Here is a 19,613-nt window from a genome sequence, read left to right on the forward strand (position 1 = left end):
TGAGACCTCTTGAGAATACGCAGATAATTCGACCCTACCTTCAAATATAGGAATGCATACGCATCAAAATTATCAAAATTACAGGTTGATGGATATGACCTGAGCAACACGACATTTACCAATCTCGGCAGCAAAGTACCATCAGTCGGGGGTGAGGACAAAGATATTAAAGCCAGACTTAGTAAAGCTATAGGTGCTTTCATCAGCCTCAAGAACATCTTGAAATGTGTATACCTCTAAAAGCCTAATAAATTCAAATAAATATCCTATAGAAGGTAACGAACTGTTCTAGTAAGATAAGAGACTTAAGTACAGAGTACCATTCCTCTAGAAGACTTTTATCGAATCGCTCTACAAAGATGAAAACTTCACTATGCAATATGGAGTAAACAAACTCTATGTACGGTTCTTATAAATCAAAATTGACATTCAAAGAAATATTCCTCTGAAAAAGCTATAAATATCAAAGTTACCTGTAACAAGACTACAACTTAACTTCAGAATAATATTCCATCAGAAGGCTAAGCAGAGTTCGAGGAAAGACATAAACTTCTGGAGGCACATAAACCGATAGGTTTATACAACAACTGATATCTGGAGTAATATTCCCCCAGAAAATGTTATAAGTTAAGACAAATTTAAAGCCAGACTCAATAATTCGTCGGAAGGCTTTGGGCAGTTTTAAAGAAGACAAAAGCTTCACTACGAAATGACAATTTTCTTTTAAGTTTATGCACAGTTCTAGTATGCAAAATCTGTATTCCTGAGTGATGCTTCTCTAAAAAGCTTCGCTTCGCCGTTCATAAGAGCTATTCCTTTCTTTCTTTCCAGCAGAACCTTTGTTATCCCCGAAGACACATATGGCAAGGACTAGACTTCTCCACTTCTCACAATCTTGAGCCTTTCTCTACAGTTCTGCCCAAGTTAGGTTGTGGTCTATCATTTCCATCTCCACAATCCTTCGCCAGGGGTTCTTTAGACGACCAAGTTTCCTCTTTTTCCATTCTGGAGTCCATCTAAGAGCTACATGTAGTTTGATGATGTTGTTGGCTGATTTTCATAAAACAAGCCCAATTCATCGACTGCAAATAGTGCCCCTGACCCCCCAACCCCGACCATCAAATCGGCAATCAAATGTCACGATAAATAAATGAATGATCGGCATTTAAATCCGAGGGAAAACATTCACACATATCCTTTCGAATGATTATATACTTAAGGATATTGGTCAGATGTTATATTACCTACGGCTCACAATATTGATAATGCTAATCTGTTGTTTTAAGTACTATGTGATATTGATGAGCGGTGTGTTGTTTGACCTCATTTGACTATCAAAATATGAAAAACTGATAACAAATCAATAGATATCTTTTTCATATCCGGAAATGCCTGTTTGATATACGCTTATGTACAGATATGGGGCGTTCTTCGATATTATTTGTAAGTTTACTTTTTCAAATAATTCAAATACATGTATCATCAAAACCCGAATTGCAAGTACATGTAGTTTATATATATATATATATATATATATATATATATATATATATATATATATATATATATATATATATATATATATATATATAATGTGTCATGTACTTGGGATTTAAAAAAATCATTAATACCATTATCTGAATTTTGAAATTAGACCAGCATTTTTTACATAACATTGGTTTTAGATGTTAATAAGATATCTTATCATTTTTTTCTTCCTGACTTGGTGTGTTGTATGAGTAAGACGTGAGCAATAATGCAAATTCTTTGATGACTTATATATCTCTTGAATGTATGGTAAAAATTTAATAAACATAGTAACGTAATAAGATTTTCGTAAGTACGACGTACTTATTTTGTCTCCCATCGAGAAACTCAAAATAAAGTCAAAATAAGACTTGACTGAGAAATGATTTTTTTCTTTACAGGTCCTATGTCTCTTCAACATTGTTGGTATGTAAAAAAAAGCCCTAGTAATGTTTAGGCAGAGAAAGCAGAATTCACTTAAAAAAATATTTCCAGTATATGTTTGAGGTAGAAACATCATGTAGTTTTCTTTTCGTTTAGGTATTGCTACAACTGGTGAGTCAATTTTAAAACAGTCTTGAAAAGTATCTTTGTTTATTTCTAAAGAAAAAAAGGTGGTCATGAATTTAATCATCCATGTGTAGTAAAGAGAATCTTAATCTTATAAAATGCTATGTTTAGCATTTGAAACTGGCAATGTATATTTCATGAATAATAAATAAACAGAAATAAGAATTTTAGAAAGCAGTATTGATTAATTTATTTCTCACTCTAGATCATATTCAAGAGTTTCCTGACACCACTAAGAATTGCACCACTTCATTTATCTAGGGATGTTATCTATCTATTTTTTTTTACAGTGACGCCATTAACATGCACATCATCAGTGACGACTGTAACATTAGGCCAGGCGGACTTTAAGACCTTCAAGTATCCCCAAAACGGTCTTTATCCAACGTAAGTTCACTGGTATCCGTTAAAATCCAACCAAGATACAGTTCATGATGTCTTCGTAATTTTTAACTTATTGTCCTGTTCTATTGCTTTTCTCTAAAATGTTATATCAAGTGGAAAATTGAGAAAAAAATCACTGCGTCAATTTTAAGTGTTTGTTTGTCTTTGAAATATTTATAGTTATCTACCCTTTTTATTATTTTTTTTTTACATGAATTGTTTAATTCATTTGCTCATTTCATTTTTCGTCGCCCGCGTGTGAGCAGTAGTTAGAACCTCTGCTTTAAAGTGTTCATCCGAACGTCGCAGGTTCGAATTCTCCTGTGACACGTAAAGAAAGGTCCTTCTGAAGAGACAGTATAAACTGAGGTCCCGTGTCGCAGTGGATATTGGCAAGAAAAAGGTCACCGCTAAAAGGCTATAGGTGCCTGGTATAGGACAGACTTTGCAGTTCTCCATCGGCAAGTGGTGGCGTCTCTATATGACTGAAAAATTGTCCAGGAAGACGTTAAACAACATACAAAAAAGGCAAAAACAAAAAACAAAAAAACCCCCAATTTTTTCACGTTTCTGTGCAATGAACAGATTGAGTCTTAAATGAAATATATGGACGAACATTATTCAAGCTAAAAAGTTCAATAAATAATACAAAAGAGGAGCAAAGCAAACAAGGAAAAAAATACGTATACATGTATTTCAGGACCATATAAATAAAAACGCGATATTTTTTTTTCGCGTGTGATGCTTCTCGCGGAAGAATGCGAAAATAAATTTCTCATGTATAATTTAGTAGTAATATCTTTATTGGCGTATACTTGCATATATTGCCACATATAACATTACTTTATATATATACATTGGTAAACATGTGTTACACAGGTGCTATTACAAATGTAGAAAACCGAAAGAAAAAAGTTACAATGCAGGACCTGGTGTTTTTTTTTTTGTATTATACATGTATTAAAATTACTGTATGGTAAAGTTTTACCTCTTTTTGAAACATCCAAACACAAATTTTTTCAAGTATACTTTCAGAATTGGAATTAAGTAATTCAATAAATTTTACCATACTAGGTCTTATTATATAAATATTGCATGTAGTTGAGTGTAACATTGAAAATTTTTACCCCAAGAAAACCATGGTCAACCGAGGCGCAACCGAGGGTTGAAAATTTTCAATGTTACACTCAACTACATGCAGTATTTATTATATTATACTGAATGTTTTACACAAATACATATTACAGTGAACCGTGCGCGCATAAATTCCGCGCAGTCGCTAATTTTTGTAATACCGCACGTCGTCAAGCAAATTTGACTGTTGCTACGCAGGAGGGTGTGGCTTCATTATTCAGCGGGTAGTAGTGTTTTTTATCAAATGTTTCTCGACGAATCAGATTCAAGTTATTTACATGAAGTATCATATATAATAATATTTTTAAATATATTTTTCTCTTAAGTATAAAAGTTACATATTAAAACAAAATGATATTCATCTTTTATTTCGTTCGATGTACAAAATATACATTTTCGTTAACTTGTTGGACATTTTTTATCATATCTACCAGATTCAATATGTAGACAATGAGAAGATAATCTAAGTCTAGTTAATGCTTTTCTGTGTTTTTGTCCCCCGCTTGAAAAGTGGGGGATATTAATTTGGGTTTGTCCGTCCGTCTGTCCGTCCGTCCGTCTTTCTGTCTGTCTTTAACGCTTTCGTTTCCACACGATATCTCGAGAACCCTTTGAGCTTTAGCAATGAAATTTAGCACAGCAACTCCCTGTGGACTAAAGAAGACCCCTATTGATTTTGAGGTCAAAAGGTCAAAGGTCAAGGTCATAAATAAGCAAATTCTGTCTGTTAAAACAATTTCGTTTCCACACGATATCTCTAGAACCATTTGAGCTATTGCAATGAAATTTTATATAACAACTCCCTGTGGCCTAAGGAAGACCCCTATTGATTTTGAGGTCAAAAGGTCAAAGTTCAAGGCCGTAAATTTATACATTCTGTCTGTGTGTAATACTATTATTTCCGGGCGATATTTCAAGAAGATTTTGAGCTTATGCAATGTAATTTTATATCAAAACGCCCTAGGACGTCTCTCGCCCCTCTCAAAGTGCCCTGCCCCGTTTTTTTATTAGTATTTATAGTATTACATGTCGCTATTTTTAGCGCAAGGGCATGAGGAGAGTTACTGCGTATAAAACAGGTTCTCGGCGGACTTTATGTTCTTATTACATCTATTAGAACTGTTTAATAAAGGCTAAATAAATCAAACACCATGGATTGTGTAAAATTTTGAGAATACCGAACATGAAAACATGAATATATACATGTATGTGACTTCACTTCTGCATATACTTCGCATCTTGTAAAGCGATTCCGTGGTCTAGTGGATATGTCTCTCGCTTCAAGTGATAGAGGTCCCGGGATCGAATCTCGGTCGAACCTTTCAATTTTTTTTTAAAATACTTTTTTTCTTTTTACTAAATGATAGTATTCAGCATGTGAAATGAAAAATCTATGAGGTTATAAAATCATCATTACAGTGTGATAAAAATTCCATATAAAAAATCTTCTATACACATAATGAAGAATAAGCAATCAAATCTTTATATGCATATTGACATACATGTATTTTATTTGCTTCAGTATACATGTATACATTTAATAATTCTACAAATTCAGTCAGGGGGAGCCGACTTTTTCCCTAAGCGGGGGACACGAATTCTCTGAATTAGCTTGTTCATAATATATACAATTAAGATATTCATCCAGTTGTATGGAAGGGTTTAGATATTTAAACAATTTAAGAGGATGAGGGTTTTCTCTATCTACTTTAAGTTTTTAGAATTGTTGCACAGTACTCTTGAACTTTCTCCTTTACTACTGTTAATATTTTAGCGAGGAATAATGATGAAGGCTTGGTTGAAAATTAACGACCTCGCTAGGTATCTTTGTGAGGATTTTTATGAATTTTCGGAATCCAAAATAGATTTTGTAATTCTAATTGATTTTGGTTGTTTAGGATAAAAAAATATTCACAACTGACATACAATTTTGGGGGATTGTCTTTCTTAGAAAGGTAACTTTGAGTATAAGTTGGATTATCCCTTATAGAATTAAATACAAGTACTTCTAAAATACAATTTATATAATAAGCCTTACAAACGAAGACAATGTTGTTTCCTGCTTTGTCAGCAGAGACCACTAGGTACAGATCATTTAATCTTTCTAATTCTTCTTGCAATTCTGGATTATTGAAAGATATCTAGTATGCTTTTTATATTGTCCTTCAATCGCAATTTTAATAGAAACTGAAATGTTTAAGTGTTTAATATTTTTTCATAAAAAGATGTAAAAAATAACAAATTCATTTTTTTTCGGATGATCCCTACATTATCTGTGTAAATAAAATATAGTAGAAAGACTATACTTTTCATATAGAAAGGTCTGTGCATGTACATAAAGTTAATTAAATCTATTTGAGCATATTGTTGTTCTTGTTTTTCAGAACCACAACTTGCCAATGGTTATTTCAAGCCACAGATCCTAGTTTAAGAATAACATTTGAAGTCATCAAAGTTTATGTTGATTGTGGAGATACTTTAAAGTTTTACGACGGTTAGATGTAATTTAAACTTTGATAAAACGATTTTTTTTAAAAAAAAATGCTACATTGAATTTTAACTCGGTTTAACAAGCAATTCATGCTATCAACAGAGCGATGACTTAAACTATTATTAGCTGCTTTCTCATTGTTAATTAGTACAGAATCATTTAGCTTAATTTAAAAGCTTGCAGAGGTTTACAGTGTATTACTTTCAATATTATTCAGATAGTGCAAGGTTTGATAAAAAAAAACTTACCTCTGCAGCTGACGTTTGATACAAAATTTCTCCAATATTTATAAATGGAGGTAGATTCTATATCTTTTGACTAGCTTTTATTCACCAGATGTTATATCGAATTTTTAAAAACAAATATAACAATGAAGGGAGAAGCAGAGAAAATTCAAGCAAAAGTCTTACTATCAAATTAATCTAAATACTGAAAGAAGTCGTTACCTTGACTAATGATTAGAAGATCGTGCCAAGAAGAGAATTGGGCTCTAATTAAATGAAAGACCAAAAAATGAAAGAAAACAACACCTTTTGTCTGTTCGAATATCCTTGGACTATATTCAAACTAAATTATCAAGAATCAGCATTGCGTATACAAGCAGCATCTTCATCAAATTACACCAAAACAAGTTTCTAATACTCATACTTTATCTTGTGATTTTTTAAAAAACTAAATGAGGAATTAATTAATTAGACTTATATTGATATAAGTAGTTTAATTTTTTTTATAATCATCTACTATAGTCTTAATAAATATTTTCAGTAAATGAGAAAAATGTTGTACAGTTGTAAGTCAAATGACATTGATATTTTTTAAGTTTACAAAAGAAGACAATATGCAATCAATAATTAACTGATCTCCAACTTTTTCTGAGTATTTTTTAAAATAAAAAATTACATAGTTGAATCCATGAATATTTCTTCAGATGTGTTTTATCTTTTGAAATAATGTATTATTTTTCTTATTTAATTATACAGGAGTATCTTCTCGTGACAGCGCGATTGGCAGCTCCGTGTGTTGTTCCTCGTCTTCCAATTGTGGCTCAAGTAAACCACCAGCAACAACAACCGGAAGCAGCCTCTTTTTAAAACTTGAGTCAGATTGGACTTCAAATTCTTATGAATCAGGATTTTCAGTGTCCATTATCGTTGGAAAAGATGAATGTAAGATTATATATTCATATACTCGGTATATAGTTATGTACATCAATGAAATTTAAAGCATTATTTGTAGATTTAAACTAAGTTCAACATAGTAATATTATGGTGCACCATAAAAATGAAATATCGAAGTGTAGACATATGTTTTAAAATTAAATTTAGGTTGATTTACCTGTTTTATAAAGATAATTAATTTTAATCAAATAACATAAATGTATCAGGGTTCTCCCTCATTTCAAATATAACTGTTGCGTAACACTTACGCGACTTACGCGAGGTGCTAATATTCGCGGTCATTTAGAGACCTAAATTCGCAAGGAAATCGAATATACGAATTTTAAGAACTTAAAGCTTTTTTGAATCATAAGTTATTTTTTTTTTAAGTATTAAAGTTTTCACTGTACAAGGGCCATTAAAAATACTAGACAATATCCCTCATCATTATTATAATATTATTTTTTACAAGATTTAAGATCAACACATTTCATTTTATGGAGAAAAAAACAATTAATTTTTCGATATGTGAATTTTCTTCTTTGTGATTAAATGAAAGTGTTGTAAGCCAATTTTAAAAGCAACAAGTTTTGACACAATGGAGCACAATAAAAAAAACATCGTAACGTCAAAAAACAATGTCGAGAATTACTCTGTCTTTTCATTTTATACACGGTTCTTAGCGTCTTCAAGATTCATAAAAAAGTATCCATTACATTTGACGCGTTGTTTATTGAGGATTGTTCGGTTATTTTAAGTTAGATTGTCAGTGTTTTCTTTTTTTTACTGCGTATCCCTGCTTTATGTTGACAATATTTTAAAAATAATATGACGTTAAATAATAAAAAGTTAGGACAAATATTTATGAATTTTTGCAATGACCCTCTATAGTCCTAATTTTTCCTGAATAAAATTGTTTACAAGATAAAACTTATATGTTAACGTGTTTTTGGAAGGTCTGGGGAAATTTACGTATATCATACAATCGAGCTTTCAAATTCATTTTAGCAAAAACTGGACTGAATTGATTGAAGGACATTTAAGCTTGTGAATAAAAAAGAAAATCATTAGCGACTTTGAGAATTGAATGAGAAACATATTAGGTTGTGAATACATTTTTAGTTCTTTTACGAGCAATTCCAGAGTTATAATTTTGTTTTTCTTGTACAAAGCAACTTTGATTTCTAAGTTATATCAACGAAAAATAATAGAGATGGAAATCTCGTTTTATTAAAGCTTGTATCCTTGGGCATACACTAGTTATATGTATGTGTTTTATAGTCCAAATAATGATTTTGCAGACTTAAAAAAATCGAAACATAATTATATATAGATCATAAATTATACAGTAGTGATGTTATATGGTGTTGAGATTTTGAATTTGAAATACACTATTTTATTTATAAACACGTAGATATCCAAAAACTTTAATAAAAATTATATTATAAGTAACCATGAAGAGCAAAAGATATGAAGACCCTTTAAGCAACTGTTAAGAAGTTGGAAGGTACTGTAAATGTATTGTATTTAGCGTATAAAATATTTGGCGGAAAGTGGTTTTTGAACAAGTCAGCGTAGATTTGATTTACCACATTTCTTAATGTTCTTATTAATGTATATATGATTAAGACATTTAGTGTTGTACTTAAATTAGCGGAAGTTTCATTCTGCCAAAAATGATAAAAAGAATACACCGTCAAATGTAATACGATTACAGTATTCTTGACATAAGAAAGAAAATCCTTCAAACAGAAAAGTTTTTAACACATTTTCAAGCTTAGTCGATGATATTTCAGAAAAAGTTGTATCTTTAATCATGTGTACAAATCATAATATTTATATCACGACACTTCCATCCAAGTTTCTTGGAGGTATGAAAATAATGTCAAGTAAATGCTTGAAATCTACAAATTATGAGTAAATTAAGAGCACTTCATGTATAGAAGAAATAGATAAAAAAAATATCTTACAATTTTATTTTCGTTATAATTGGCAACATACCGATACAAATTTGTAATACTTTCAGCAAATTGTACAGAATCTGAAACAATGGATGTTAATCTTACTTCCAAATTGATATTAACATCACCAGACTTTCCGGCCAATTATCCAAGGTGAGTGAGATCAAATTGATTTTAAAATACCAGATATCAAAAATGTTATTTCGTGTACAATATTCAATTAATGAATCTAAAGATTCCCCCCCCCCCCCCCGGAGTAAAGATCCAATCTACAGTCCATATACTGGATAAAAAGAAAAAAAATTCTTAACTTAAAATAAGATTATAACTGAGTGTACCTTTGTTAAATATTTTGAATATTCTATGATTACTATAAAACGATTTGTAGAAGCCGTACCTGTACGTACACATTCTCATATCCAAGCGGAAACGTGAAGTTTGAATTTGTGTATTTAAAAGTGGAACTAGACAGTGGAACATGCTACGATTCTGTTGAAATCTTCAATGGTAAAATTAATATTTTTTTAAACATATGTACTTCATCTTATTTTGTTAGTTTAAACTAAAAGCAATAAAATATTTATTATTTTTTTTAAACATTAACTCGTGATCTTTTATAAGAACATTAACAACTGTTTAAAAGATTTGTCAAGTTAAACATGTTAAACGCAGGACTGAAACAAGTTTTGGTGTTAAACAGGATCTTCTACGAATTCTTCCCTTATTGCCAAGGTATGTGGAGATACCGTTCCCGGAAAAAAGACCTACACTTCTGCTGGTACATCGTTGACAATAAGGTTTAGCAGTGATAGCCAGGTCACTAAAAAGGGATTCCTGGCGTATGTAATACCTGTCGGTAAGCAATGCACATTTTATTATACACATATACATTGATGCTTTTTTACAGACATATATGCCATCATAATAATTCTACATTAATGTAATAATTTCAATAGCTGGTTTTATTTATATATATTTCTACTTGTCTCATCTTCCAATATCATATATTACAATTAATATTAAGAAATAATTGTAAATTTAAGCTTTTAATTAAAAAAAAACAACACTTCAAATCATTCATTTTTATGGATGATTCATGTACATGTATGTAATATTTGTTGAAGAAGCTATATTTGATTGCTATATTATTCATGGTTCAGAAAAAAACACTTTAATGCGATTATTCAAGTCATTACATTGTAAAAAATTGTTCATCCTTGAATTTTGACTCACGGCATATTTTTAGTATGGTGCAAGTGCATACAAAGTACGAGAAATATTCAACTTCTAGCCTATTATTAACATATTTCAGCATTTACTAGGATCATAATAAAGAAAGAATTAAATTTTTACTCACCCATTCTCCATAAGAAATTCCGTGAAATACATGACTGTACAATTTTTCCTTTTGGAATAGTATATGTCTCTAACACAAAAGTTTTTTCCAGAGGAAGAGCAAAGGTATGGCTTTGAAAAACAGAACAAAGCTTTATATCAAAAAAATTATTATTGTAAAAATCTTTGATTTTATTATCACTAATTTAAAAACAGGTGAAAAACAATAAAATAATCTAATTGAATAAATTAATGTGTTTGGCATAATTTAAATTATACATTCCATAATTGTCAAAATAAGGAAATAAAATTCCTTAGACATGTAACTGATAATGTTTTATATACTAATAATATCAACTAACACGGACCGTTTATATCGTGAAAAGGCCGGGACTGTTTAGTTCTTTATATTAACACATTTCCACTAATATAATCAATAAATTAAATGTGTTATTACTATGATACACCTGAAACGAATGATTATGATTATCATTTGTTAAATTGAAATTCAATTTTCCATTAAGAGCAAAGGGGAAAGATGGGGTTTGTATCTCTTTGTAAGAATTGGGATTTCATATACCAGTATGACAATATGATTGTGATCTGTGCAGTGATGAGCATTATTACTGTTTGTTATTTTAACATTTCATGTTTACCTAAAACATAAATAGCATCGGAGAGATCATTAACTTTACTTTTTGATGAGAATATTCATTTAATTATGCATACAATTAAAACATTGATTTTAGATTTCTTTTAAATAGAAAGAATCAAAGAAGAGACAATAATTTTGAATATGGATGCACTCAGTGACATTGTGATGCATTTTTAGTCGATAATTTCAATTGCGTATTAAATTAAATACGTACTATACTTATGTAAATGAATCAGTTTAACGAAGGGTATATTCAGGTTTTATGTTAATGGTGGGTAATAACTAGATTTTTTTCATGAATAAACAAATAAAAGTCAGTTCATTCGAAGAACATTTTTTGGTGGGAGGGGATTTAATGGTTATTTTACCATATAAATCAAGAATCCTGGCCTGGAGAAGGGGTTCTGAAAGCCCTGATTCCACTACGAATTGAAAGTGTAATTTTCAAACCACAGGAACTCTTTGCTACCGAAGATTTTTCCTCCTTACAAATAATAAAAAATTGGAAATGGAAATGGGTAGTTTCCATCTTTCAAAACTTAACTTATACAAATATATTAGTGTAAAATTCTCAAATGAGACGCAAATAATATATAACATTCATTTAATCAATCCGTCCAAGATAGAGGCATGGTTTTTGTTTGCATGTCAACATACTTTCTGGATCCATGGGCATCAATGTTGAATTTCTAAACATGTGAATTATAACATTTAAGCGGGGATTTTTGTAGACATTCAGCGGAGGAAAAAGTTGTATGATAAAGAGATGATAAAGAGCACAACCAAAATGATATCATGTTTGAAGTGCATACTTTATCTCCAGTATACGTAAACGAATTTGATACCTCGACTTATGTATGTTAATAGTAGATAAACTTTACTGTGATTTTAAAGATAAAGGAGATAAGTTCAGTGATAGAAGTATGAAACACATTATAAACAGTATAAATAAGATTGATACGGGGACGTTGTGTATCCTCAGATGTCATGTACAAAATCATGAGGGTAACGTTGCAATTGTCATTTTTGGTAAGTGAGAATTTTAAACATCCTGAAATGTTATTACTACGATGAAATTGAATTATGTTCGAACAATTATGTGTATTTTCATTTATTGTTCATTTGTGCCAAATGCATTCCAATTTAACCGATTTTATTATACGAGGGGCATTTCAAAAGTTCTGGCAACTGTTTAATAAAATATTAACCGTTTTACGGAAATTATTGAGTTTGATATCATTGGAAAGATCAGAAAAATATACACATATTGTGACGTCACTTTATAATTTTCATGACGTAATAACTCTGAAAATGACGTCAGAATATAGAATGTTTAGCATACTGAAAAGTCGCGTTTTTATCCACATGAGACGATCTTAAAAGTTCTGTCAAAGGCTTATTTTCAAAAATATTTCATAGAAAATTTGAATTTGAAAAGAGGTAGAGTGGGACTATAATACTGTTTATCAGCAATTCCATTATTCATTGTATGGTTTGTTTACGAGCACGGTTTTTGTCCGGTTATGCTATCATAGACATTCATTTAGGATTTTTATTTACATAATACGGCTGGCTTATCGGTCTTTTATATAGCTTTCCATTGTTCGAAATAAAACATGTTCTGTATTAAACTGAAGTATATTAATGCAGTTTTTATCAAATATATTTTGAGTAACAGGACTCTTACCGTTCACGAATAAAATGTACTAAATCTTGTCCCCGACTTGATTCTGTGCGTATTTTTTCATATAAATTCAACTTCGGCGCCCCAAAAACTCACTACTGCTATTGACTTTTAAATCCAAAACATGAATATAAGTTACTCAGACATGTAAAATCTTATTTATTTTCCATGCATTAAATTTAAGAATATGTGGAGGTACGGTGGGGTTACAACTGCGCCGCCGCCATTTTGGATTTAACGAGAAAATATTGGGCACACTAAACTTAACTTCTCTTGAGCCTTCATCAATCCCACGAATCTAGTTAAAACACCTGACGAATTAATGACATTGAATTTTGTAACACGATCGCCTATTTTTCTTTGATTGTCAACTTCGTCTTTTTCTCACATTTAGGTCCCTTTCACACAAAAGTTTGAGCGAGATTCGATAAAACCATGCTAATTTTGACACTCGCTAAAACCATTTCAAAACAAAAAGATCTCCAAAATAAAATACCATATGATAGATTGTAGTCTATGTAAACATTACACCAAATGGCATTTGCGTCCGTTAATTTGCGTCCGAGTAATGAGCAAAAGTTGTCTTGAAAATTTTAATTTGATCAAATTGTGTCTTTTGTTACGTCATTTTTATGGTCAGTATGCTAAACATTCTATATTCTGACGTCATTTTCAGAGCTATTACGTCATGAAAATCATAAAGTGACGTCACAATATGTGTATATTTTTCTGATCTTTCTAATGATATCAAACTCAATAATTTCCGTAAAACTGTTACTCTTTTATTAAACAGTTGCCAGAACTTTTGAAATGCCCCTCGTATGATTGAATAATTTCCATCTCTCTGATTGGCTGATATCCAACTATGTTAGAAAAATACTACGTTGTATTGACCTGCACGTGACGTTCGAGGTCAATACAAGGATTTATTTCCTCTACATTGATCTAAAATTAGATTGGGAAATTCCAAATTCATTCAAATTGTTTTGGAAAGCTATTTAAACGACTCCGATTTTTTATGAGTAAAAAACAAATGCGTATATATATATACGCCTTTATATATTTTAGGGTGAAGATGGTAACAGGGGATGCAGGGACACCGTCCAACACTTTTACTGAACATGTTTTTTTTCTTCTGTCATTCTGTTTTCCCTGATAATAAATACTCATTCCTTTCAAAATTAATCCTATAGAAACACTGACATTTTATTATTTTTTTCATGGAAACTAAAATTGATTTAAAAAAAAAATTCAAATTGATACGACTGGTAAGGTTATTCACATTTTAAGTCTGTTTCTCTCTTGTACTTGGCTAGGACCTTATCAAATGCAAGTTAACAAGTAATTAATGAGCTGTATCATTTTATCAGTGAATCATATAATAAAACAATTATTGTTGTTTTTTTTCGGTCAATACAATGATTTAGCCATCTTCGAAGTGCAATATCCACCTCGCCCTTCGGGCTCGGTGAATATTGTACTCCTCAGATGGCTAAATCATTGTATTGACCTCAAAAAGCAGCAATAATTGTATAATATACGTCCTTTTCATTTTCTTTTTTTTCATTTGTCTTTGTAAAATTTTATTTGAATAGTGCTTAAAAACAATTGCTGTGTTTTTTAAATAAGCCAACTTCGAAATTAATTTGAAGTAGTCGATCCTTGCGTCGCGGGTTCGAATCCCACTGTGGGACGTGGAGACCGGTCCTTCGGGTGAGACCGTATAAACCGAGGCCCCGTGTGGCAGTAAGTGCTGGCACAAAAAATCCTTCCCTGCTCAATAACCATGAGTGCTGAGTATCGGACAAAATTTGTAGCTTTTCTCGGCAACTGGTAGTGTGTCCATTTGAGTGACGTTAACTAATCAATCAATCTTTCCGCTAGATAAACACGGAGAAACTTGCACTGCTAATGTGACGAAACAATAAGACCGCCGAAACGTTAGTAAAAATACTCGTAGCACGATAAAGGGAAGCGTTAAATGCAATCATTGAGTTTATTTCCGTGCCTTTAGACATTTTAAATTATAAATTATTTGTGAGTAAATTACAAAGACTCGCACGTAGGAATATTTTTCACGAAGCGCTAGCTTATAGCTCTCTTCATGATTATGCCTACGTTACAAGTTTGTGTGATCTACACGCCAATAACTAACACCAAAACTCAAAAACAGTTCTTAAATATGTGTACTAACAGTAAGCTTTAAAATGAAATTTTGCTCTACGTTTAGGTTTCCTGTTTGTTCTCGATGATCTCAGGTATGATTGACACATTCTTCTATATCTTAAAAAAATTGTTTTATAATTATAAGTTTGTTTTTTAAATAAGCTTTTCTGTTTAGGTCAATAACAAAGAAGAATTAATAGTTAATATTAAATAAACTGCTTTAATATGTCTTTCTTTGAAGCATGGTCGCCCGCGTGGCGCAGTGGTAATTTAAGGGCGTCTGCTCTAGAGTCGCGAAGTAAGGAGTCAATCCTTAAATCGCGGGTTTGAATCCAACTGTGGGACGTGGAGACCGGTCCTTCGGATGAGATCGTATAAACCGAGGCCCCCTGTCGCAGTAGGTGCTGGCACGAAAAAGATCCCTCACTGCTCAAAGGCCCTGAGTGCCGAGCATAGTGTAACCAAGAGAAATTGCTTAAGTCGGTTTCCGTTTTACAAATTTATTAAAACTCCTAAAACTTAACAAAATCTACAAGATCGGGAGTCGGTGGACCGAGCGGCTTGGCTGTCGCTCTCCAACTACCAATATTCTAACATGACATTGAATATAAAGATACAAAGTAATATTTTAACAATAGAACTAATGAAAGAAAGAAGAATACAAATAGATATCAATTATCGGATTAATTAAATAAACTCAATGTCACTTATATTGTTCAGATTAAAATACGCGGCATGGCAGGGGAGAAGGTGTTATGTCTTTGGGGTGCATTTCACACGGTGATCGTTGCCTCTTCCTCCAAATGAACACGTCCTCGTGTTCCAAGGTTGCACACATCTTTGGGGCCTGGTACTTGTCCCCTCTGCATAAGACCTAGAACCGGGATTAACACGATCATTGTACCTAGAAAACTTAAACTGTCCGCCACTTGAATACCGTGTCACATCACTTGTGTTATTCGGAGATAGTCTATCGGTCCTGCGAAACTTTGTTGTAACTGTTTGTAGTTCCTTTTCTTTCTTTTGAATTACGTTGGACATTCGCTCCACTTCCTCTTCCAGTTTGGAAACCAACTTGTCGCGTTCTTTAAGTTCTGTTAACAACATAATATGGCGTTTCTCGAAAAATGTCGCACGCGCAGTGTGGTGGTCAGCCTCCTTGCGCAAAACATTCATTTTGTAGTGCAAAGCCTTTATCTGATCAAGAAAAAGTTCCTCTTTAAAGTCCGACTCCTTGATTTTTGAAAAAGGAAGTTCTGCTAAGATCAAACGCCTTTCGTTAAATATCCGTCTCCTTTCTCTGTCACGTTGAATTTTACTGTTGGATTTCTTTCTTTCTGTTTGTGTTGAGCTGTCTGTTTTCCCTGTAACTTTGATAGCCAAAACGTTACTTCGGCGGTCAGTTTTCTGTGTCTTACACATCCGCGCGAAATGTCCATTCCTGCCGCAATTAAAGCACTTAGAAATCCTGGCAGCACAACAAAACCATGAATGTCTTAGTCCGCATCTTCTACATGTTGGATTTTCGTTATGTACGAAGTACCTCGAACGGTATGGTGTATCCCACGCTGGTCCAAACGAGTACTGGTACGAATCCATTTTGGGGGAAATTAGCTCTGAGGTACCTTACGGGATCGCGTATCAAGCTAAAAAGTTGATACACCGGATTCTCTCACCAATTGTAACCAAGAGAAATTGCTTAAGTCGGTTTCCGTTTTACAAATTTATTAAAACTCCTAAAACGTAACAAAATCTACAAGGTCGGGAGTCGGTGGACCGAGCGGCTTGGCTGTCGCTCTCCAACTACCAATATTCTAACATGACATTGACTATAAAGATACAAAGTAGTATTTTAACAATAGAACTAATGAAAGAAAGAAGAATACAAATAGATATCAATTATTGGATTAATTAAATAAACTCAATGTCACTTATATTGTTCAGATTAAAATCACTCAACGCGGCATGGCAGGGGAGAAGGTGTTATGTCTTTGGGGTGCATTTCACACGGTGATAATAGGACAAAATTTGTAGTCCTCCAACGGCAAGTGGTGGCGTCTCCATATGAGTGAAAAATTCTCGAGAGGGATGTTAAACAACATACAATCAATTAATCAATCATCTTTGAAGCATATCTGAAAGAACTTATTGAAAATTGCATGAAAGCCATGACTACTAGTGTGTGTAGTGTGTGTTGTGTGTCGGGATGCAGAAACATTTTAACTTCTTAACAAGGACGAGCCTAGTTCAAGTGCGCGTTTTGTTGCGCAGCTTTATAGTTGTATGCAGTCATAGATGCAACAAAGCACCTTTCCTAAGCATCGCATAACTTTGCAAAATTAATATTCTATTACATAATATGTAAATAGTAATTGGGTCTTAAAATGTGCTTTGAAGACAGTAACTAGAAATAAAAGGTAAAATGGCTTTATTCGCTCTCGATTCTCAAAGCAATGCATGATGCTTATGAACTTGTCATACCTTGCTTAAGTATTCAAGACATCAATGGTTATTTTTATAAAAAGTTTTTAACAGAACACCAAAAGAAACATACCATCAATTTAAACGACGTTACTCTTTTTACCAAAATTATTCAACTGCATGCGTCGATATATACAGACCATATAAATCATAATACGGCAACTGGAGGAAAAAAATTAAATTATATTTTGACCAAAAAGATGTTTTTTTTATTTCACAATTCAGTGACTTTTTACAATAACTTGCATGTATAATATAATTAGGAATATTTCTTGTTGTATCTGATGAAGTCTGTTAATTACTTGATGCACTCTTTAGCACACTCTCGTGCATTTCGTTACTCAAAAAAAATACGGATAAAGAACAACCATGGAACATATATGTTGAACCTAATAAATCTTGCGTAAAATATTAATCAATAGAGGAAATTTATCAATCTGACATTTAAGTAATTAATTGATTGAATTAGAACATCATGAACATATAATTATTTCTCTAATCTATGAAATTAAAAAAAGAATTTTACTCGATCACGAAAAACGTCATGATAATTTTTGCACGCAATTTTAGGCAATTGAAATTTCTGTTGAACTTGTCATCCATTAATTAGCTACAAAGCATGTAGATTGATATCAAAATTAATACAATATTTGAAATATATAAGAAAAGCACGTTTTTGTCAATACAATCCATTTCTAGTTAAACTTTCTTGTAAAAGAGTAAGTTTTATGTTTAAATCTATATGCACGTTTTTAATTAATAGCGTTACGGACAATAATATTGCTCTCGTTTTCTTGCAACCATCTGATGCAAAATCGCTAATGAAGTCAAAAACGACATTGAATGTTCTTGTTCTGTGAGGAAAATTAAAGCTCTTTATTTTACTCAAGTAATAGGCGCGATCCCTGCTTAAAAATGTTTTTTATCATCAAATTTAGTGAAACATTTTCTGACCAGAATCGGGAAGTTCTATTAATAACCTATCCATTCATACCCGTATAGCAATCATTTCATAAAAACCGCCAATAGATGTAATAGAACTTTTACTCAGGTGAAGTGTGAAAGCCATAGCACCAATTGTTCAAACATTATAAGCAATGCTTAAGTTTTAAAATATTTTTTGTTAAAGCGGCTCAAACTCCAAGATCAAGGTCACGAGGTCAAATTTGGTGGTGTCCTCAGTCAGACAGACGGAATGCACCTGTGAAATATAAAAGACATAGCTCAAATACTCAAAAGGAATGAACAAGGTTGAATTATTTGCAGATTAACGGATAAACAGACAAACAGAGAGAGAGAGAGAGAGAGAGAGAGAGCTAGACAGATGGACGGACAGAACAGGACAAGAATTATATACACCCGACTCTTCGATTTCGGGGGCATAAAAATAATTCTTCTTATCTTACACCGTATTAATGAACATGTAAATTTAAATTGCTAACATAAAGGCATGTAATTCCACAATTGAATTTTCAGGTTATCAATGAGATGCACCTAACCGTCATATACAAGTATATTTTTCTTGTAAAGAAAATAGCAAATTTATGGTTCCTAATGGTAGGGAACCATGTTTGTTTTATTATTTAATTTTGATTTCCCCTTTGCATTTACCTTTTTATAACACAGTGACGATATGGTTGTAATTTGTGTTTATTTGAATGAATCTATATTGTTTATTTAAGAAATAAAGTCCGTGTTTTCGTGAATGTTGCAGAATAACCTCAGAGGTCGAGAAATGTTGTTTGAACGATAAAAGTCGAGGTGTTGGTCGAAGCATTTATATCTCAAACAACATTTCTCGACCGAGGAGGTTATTCTGCATCATTCACGAAAACAAGGACTTTATTTCTATTCCGCTACATGTAGTTAGCAGCCCTAAAATACGACTGATCGTTTGTCTATAGAGCTATAGAGAATCGAATTAGGTCACCATGCTGCTTAAATGCTGTTCCATTTAATACCAGAGTGTAAATTTGTTTGTTTACCTGTGAATAGAATGCAGACAATTTGGGCTTTCGCAGCATTAAAATAAGCCTTTGAGTGTTTGCAGCTTAAAAAGATTAATCTT

The 19,613-nt window shown here is 32.2% G+C and overlaps 1 protein-coding gene across 1 annotated transcript in view; it reads left to right on the plus strand.

Annotated features, from left to right (window-relative positions):
* Positions 1 to 19,613, plus strand: part of LOC134237453 (deleted in malignant brain tumors 1 protein-like) — a 108,950-nt gene that overhangs the window by 62,199 nt on the left and 27,138 nt on the right. The gene's annotated exons all lie outside the window — the stretch shown is intronic.

Source organism: Saccostrea cucullata, unplaced genomic scaffold (genome assembly GCF_032062105.1).
Source record: "Saccostrea cucullata isolate Sc308-1 unplaced genomic scaffold, CSIRO_AGI_Scuc_v1 ctg999, whole genome shotgun sequence".
Lineage (NCBI taxonomy): Eukaryota > Metazoa > Mollusca > Bivalvia > Ostreida > Ostreidae > Saccostrea > Saccostrea cuccullata.